This window comes from Porites lutea, chromosome 9 (genome assembly GCF_958299795.1).
Source record: "Porites lutea chromosome 9, jaPorLute2.1, whole genome shotgun sequence".
NCBI classification, from domain to species: Eukaryota; Metazoa; Cnidaria; class Anthozoa; order Scleractinia; family Poritidae; genus Porites; species Porites lutea.
In genome coordinates, this window is record NC_133209.1 from 16648315 (window position 1) to 16654562 (window position 6248).

Here is a 6248-nt window from a genome sequence, read left to right on the forward strand (position 1 = left end):
TAGAAAAGGTAACTACAGAAAAAAACTTTGCGGCCCGACCTTTACTAAAACGTTATAACTCCGTGAACTTACCTAATTTTCGGCAATCTCCAAGTTTTGCCGCCATTTTGAGGGACTTGTCAACATGAAGCGTAGCAAATATAAATCGAGCAGGTAGATCTAAAACCGTCAGAAATACATACGAAAGCATTCAAATGAACTTCACTTTCAATTCAAAAGGCAAAATTTGAAATTGTTCGTTAAACCTACCATTCTTACATCCCCATGCGACCATTTCTTCCAACAATTCAAATACTACAACTAGTGTTCGAATTTCCCTCGTCGATTCCACCGTAAAAAATAACCTGTGCCACCCAAGCTTCGACTCGAATGTGAAGTACGAATCAAACAACATAACTGCTTCATCTTCGAGGCCATATCACGCTGGTATTTTGATTTTCTGATCGACAAGAACGGTGATCAGGAGGTGATCGCCATGTTTACCTCATAAACGTGACCGCTGACCAGCCGCTAAGTGAAAACAGTACGGCGCAGGGTGGTGTGGGTGGCGGACTTATCGTCATAAGATATTCGAATACACGCTTAAAAAGCTTTAGGACTCTCAGTCTAAACAGTGAAAGCATGCTTGGTGGTACAGACAACTTTTATCTTATTCTCATAACTTTTTCCTTTAAATTAGAACTGGTATTAATTAATAGAGTTATTTAAATATTTTTAACCGAATTACCCATATAACCTTTTTGCTTGTCCTCAGTGGTATAAAATAAGGTGTCTTTTCTTCCAGAACCTTTTAGTTATGCGTTATTGCAGGGAATGGACACTATACTTAGAAGGTTTGTTCTAAATCATTTTTACTGTTCCCAAGAATGTATGCAAAATCATTGCTTCATACAAAGCTGACTCTAAAATATGATTTTCCGTAACAGTAACCAATGTCATTTACGTAAGGTGTTAATAAAACTAGCCATGTACAATTTTTAGCGTTTTCCACTTATAAGCCTGACATACAATTGTCAAGTGAACTATGTTAGTTTCAGCTCATTCCTTGATTCGATGTGACCTTTTCTCGCTAAACCCCATTCTTTTCATTTGCAATTTTTCTGTACTTTTTTTTTCATACGACAACGACAAAGAGTTTTATAAGTAAACCGATTTTTTCGTGTACCACGCTTATTATATTGTACATACAAATACATGCAAAAGGCCGGCTAAATAAGCTCCTCCCCCTGCTCCTAATTTTTTGGGTTGCCTTCGCCCTATGCCTCTGCAAGACTCCCTGTCGGCTAAAAGGAAATTTGAAAGACTGCTATGCAGGACACATTTTCTTTTTCATTTTCATTTACCCTCTACAATTTTTTATAAGTATGTAAAGATATAAAAAACACTAAGGTTTTTACAAGTAAACCCTTTTTTTTTTGTACCACTCTTAATATATACATATACTTTTTTGTTCTGGCAAAATGGTGGCTAAGAACCGCTGAATATATACCTACTTGGAAATAAAATGATGCTGTTTGGTTTCCCGTTAAAACATTACGTAAGAGTGACGCGTGTCTGTTCAAATTGTGACAAAACCACGTCACAAAGTCAAAGCAAAAGAGAAAAAAGTGTAATTTTCATAACCAGCTTACAATCTTTCCATTATAGACAGCTACAAGGGCCATTGGGTCACTGCTGGATGGTGTAATTATCCTTCCACTGAGCACTGGCATTCATGGGTCATTTCCTTTATTTTTGACATTAGAACAGCTTTGAAATCTCTAGATTTAAGCTGGGTTGAAAAATTCTCATCCCTTAAACTTTCAGAAGACGACAGTACCAGTGTTATCGAGAGACAGGGTAGCGAACCTTTCCAGTAGAATTTAAGTGAAGGATAGGCACTTTATAAGCCAAAAGGTGGCACTGTTCGCTTCTAAGAGAAAGTAAGGCAGTATCTCATCTCCAAGCTTGAAATTGGTGAGCAATCTGGAAAAGAAAGAGGATCTGCGACAAGTCTCGCAAGATATGAGGAAAGCGAAGGAGGAAAACGGGAAGCGCCTGTTTTCCCGGGAAGAGTGGCTAAACAAAGCCCAAATACAAGGATTTTTCTTCCGTTTGTCCTCCTCGAGATGGAGACGGGCAGGTTCGTCTCCGAGCACCGCGGTTGACAATAAATCTGACGAGGAATTAATTGACGAGGAAGAAGTGAATCACATGACCACCGTCGAATCAGTTGTAACAGAAATTGGCTTAACGCATCCGATTGTCAATAACATTTATGACTTGTGTGACTACGTCAAGGAGGAAAAATTGAACTATTTTACTGTTTCCATGCTTAAGGAAATCTGTACTTTCTTCGAGCTCCCATTTAAATGGGGGTCGTGCAGAGGCATGGGGCGAAGGCAACCCAAAAAATTAGGAGCAGGGGGAGGAGCTTATTTAGCCGGCCTTTTGCTAGCCTGCGTAGCTGGCGGTATTGTGTAGTAGTCGAGTGAGATTTGGCGGCGGAGCCGTTGTAATATAGTCGAGTGAGATTTGACGGCCAAGCCTTTTGCATGTATTTGTATATACAATGTGGTAAGCGTGGTACACCAAAAAATCGGTTTACTTATAAAACTCTTTGTCGTTGTCGTATGAAAAAAAAAGTACAGGAAAATTGCAAATGAAAAGAATGGGGTTTAGCGATAAAAGGTCACATCGAATCAAGGAATGAGCTGAAACTAACATAGTTCACTTGACAATTGTATGTCAGGCTTATAAGTGGAAAACGCTAAAAATTGTACATGGCTAGTTTTATTAACACCTTACGTAAATGACATTGGTTACTGTTACGGAAAATCATATTTTAGAGTCAGCTTTGTATGAAGCAATGATTTTGCATACATTCTTGGGAACAGTAAAAATGATTTAGAACAAACCTTCTAAGTATAGTGTTCATTCCCTGCAATAACGCATAACTAAAACGTTCTGGAAGAAAAGACACCTTATTTTATACCACTAAGGACAAGCAAAAAGGTCATATGGCATATGGGTACTTCGGTTTAAAAATATTTAAATAACTCTATTAATTAATACCAGTTCTAATTTAAAGGAAAAAGTTATGAGAATAAAATAAAAGTTGTCTGTACCTCGAAGCATGCTTTCACTGTTTAGACTGAGAGTCCTAAAGCTTTTTAAGCGTGTATTCGAATATCTTATGACGATAAGTCCGCCACCCACACCACCCTACGCCGTACTGTTTTCACTTAGCGGCTGGTCAGCGGTCACGTTTATGAGGTAAACATGGCGATCACCTCCTGATCACCGTTCTTGTCGATCAGAAAATCAAAATACCAGCGTGATATGGCCTCGAAGATGAAGCAGTTACGTTGTTTGATTCGTACTTCACATTCGAGTCGAAGCTTGGGTGGCACAGGTTATTTTTTACGGTGGAATCGACGAGGGAAATTCGAACACTAGTTGTAGTGTTTGAATTGTTGGAAGAAATGGTCGCATGGGGATGTAAGAATGGTAGGTTTAACGAACAATTTCAAATTTTGCCTTTTGAATTGAAAGTGAAGTTCATTTGAATGCTTTCGTATGTATTTCTGACGGTTTTAGATCTACCTGCTCGATTTATATTTGCTACGCTTCATGTTGACAAGTCCCTCAAAATGGCGGCAAAACTTGGAGATTGCCGAAAATTAGGTAAGTTCACGGAGTTATAACGTTTTAGTAAAGGTCGGGCCGCAAAGTTTTTTTCTGTAGTTACCTTTTCTATGGCACCTACTTCCTAGCTATATTACTTGGATCCGTTAAGAACGCCTCACTTTTTCAAAAATATACCTTGAATGTGATCGGTTTTCGCGTGTGTGACTTAAGCGAACCGATAAGGTGTCGTTCAAGTCTTCCTGTTTGCTTGATTGAAACGTGATGTTCACGAAAGTCGCCTCGATGGATAAGATAGAGTTAATATACATGGCTGTGGTATTTGTTTTTTGTTGAGTCCCGTAGTTTGTTGTAAATCGTCCGCCAAAGTTGCCTCAAATTAACGTCTTGAAAAGTGTCACGACAGGCCTTCGCTCGAGTGAAATTTAATTTCCGTAAAACTCTGAAAAATAAAGAGATGCGATCAAACGGATTGTGGTTTTAGTATAGGTACATGAATGTCTTACAACACACAAGAAATGAGCTAAATCTGTGTCTCAAGCAAAATCGACCGGACCGCTCTTACAGAGACACTCTCTTAATAACGTGACTCATTGCATGGCAACTTATGTTGCTTACATAAGGTAATTTCCATAGAAAGCCAGTTAGTAGAAATTCACTTTAATATCATTTTTTTTAATGACCGCAAACGAGATAATCTTAAACTCGTTCTTAAACTGTCCAATATTGCACACTTTTAGTTCTGATTCTTTTTGATGCTAAAAAAAGGCGCTAAATTTCTGCTAACTGTGGGCACCGTTGGGCTGTTATACATTGATAACACGTTAGGTCATAGAAAATGGATCATAAACTATAAAGTAATAAATTTTAGAAATTCGCGTTCGTTGACCCTAGTATAATGTTTGAAGCAATATTTCCACCACTGTACTTGCTGTATAAGGATGTTGGTTTGAATGGTGGAGACAAGTTGAAGTACGGCCACAAGTGCGTAAAAATAAATTGGAACAACTGGTTAACAACCGTCTGTAAATATAAGGAAAATACGGCCGAGTTTTCGAGAAACAGGATAAGCAAACAAACTTCAAAACTCTCAGCCCTGTGCTTTGCAGGGAATGGTAACTCGATGGGGTTTTTCAGGGTGAACACCTCCCAAGTTTGAGTATCAACTACGTCACCATAAACTAAGGTTTGGCAAAAGCGCCTACTTCGTACGCGACAAGGCAGTGAATTCCCGGTTGATGTGTATTAGGACCCAGACTCCCTCTCGGTAGGGCATTGGAACGCCTGACCATAGGATTAGGAACCACGAGTCGTGTAGGCGAAATAAACCCATCGCCCAAGGTTGAATCCGTTGTAATCTTGCATTATTTGGCGACTAGATCGGTCACAACATTGGCGAAGAGGGTAAAACAAGACCCCAAGAAGTCAGCGAGACGAAAAGTTCGCGAGAAACATGGACGATAATGAACGAAACCATATCAAAACATTCGACTGTCATGGGGACCAAAACACGCTTGGCTTGCGATGGAAGCGGTGGCTGACAGCTTTCGAACTATTTGCAGACGGCAAAGGCTTAATTCTAAATGAAGACAACGCGAACAACAGGCAGAAGAGACGTGCATTAATGCTCCATCTCGAGGGACCCGATGTTCAAGATATTTTCCTTACCCTGCCGAACAAGGGAGATGTGAAAGATTACCGGAAAGCGGTCGATGCACTGAACGCATACTTCGCTCCCAAAGTAGACACCACGTATGCTAGACACTGTTTCAGACAGCTAATTCAAGCACCAGGGGAAACAATCCGACAGTTTGCAACCAGACTCAGAGGAGCATCGAAAGATTGTGACGATGGCGAAGACACAGATAACCAAATTCGTAATGAAATCCTCTGCAAGTGCACCAGCACGTACATAAAACGAAAACTCCTGGAAGAATGTCAAGGCCGCACTTTAGCTAGAGCGCTTGAAATCGCCGAGAACTGCGAAAAAGTCGGCGCACAGCTTGCTGCAATGACCATAGAGGAAAAGGGAGAGAATTCAGCTAGTGTAAACCGCATAGAGGAACAACGAGAGGCCATGGCAAGAAAAATCAGTCACGAGGTACCAAAACCGGCCATGAGAAAACTTGCTACCGATGTGGTAGAACCGGACATTTCTGTCGAGATTCTGACTGTCCAGCAAGAGGTCAATTTTTTCATCGATGTGGGCTGGAAGGACATTTGCAAGAGCAGTGCACGACAAAGCAGAAAGGTGAAGAAAAGCAAAAAGAAACCAAAGGCCACAGGAACCCCTAGGGAGGTGCTGCAAATATGGTTGGTTGCCACAACGAAGAAGAGGAACCAGTGTATGCTTTTACGGTAGGGGGCAGGAATGAGGAGAAAATGAAAGTGACCGTTGGAGGTTGTAAGCTGAACATGATCATAGATTCTGGAGCAAGCACTAACATCATTGACAAGGAAACATGGGAGTGGTTGAAGAAAAACAGAGTGAAGTGTGAATCTCCAGGAGGAGCCCAATACTCCCGCAATACATCTCATGTAAAGAAACGGCTAGAGAATGGTGATACACATGATGATACACCAAGTATACCGGAAGTGGTGGTGACCGGAGAGCCCCACAA

The 6248-nt window shown here is 40.6% G+C and overlaps 1 pseudogene; it reads left to right on the forward strand.

Moving 5' to 3' along the window:
* The first annotated feature begins 796 nt into the window (after window positions 1–796).
* LOC140948951 (uncharacterized) lies at window positions 797–4383 on the forward strand (annotated as a pseudogene).
* The last annotated feature ends 1865 nt before the right edge of the window (window positions 4384–6248 follow it).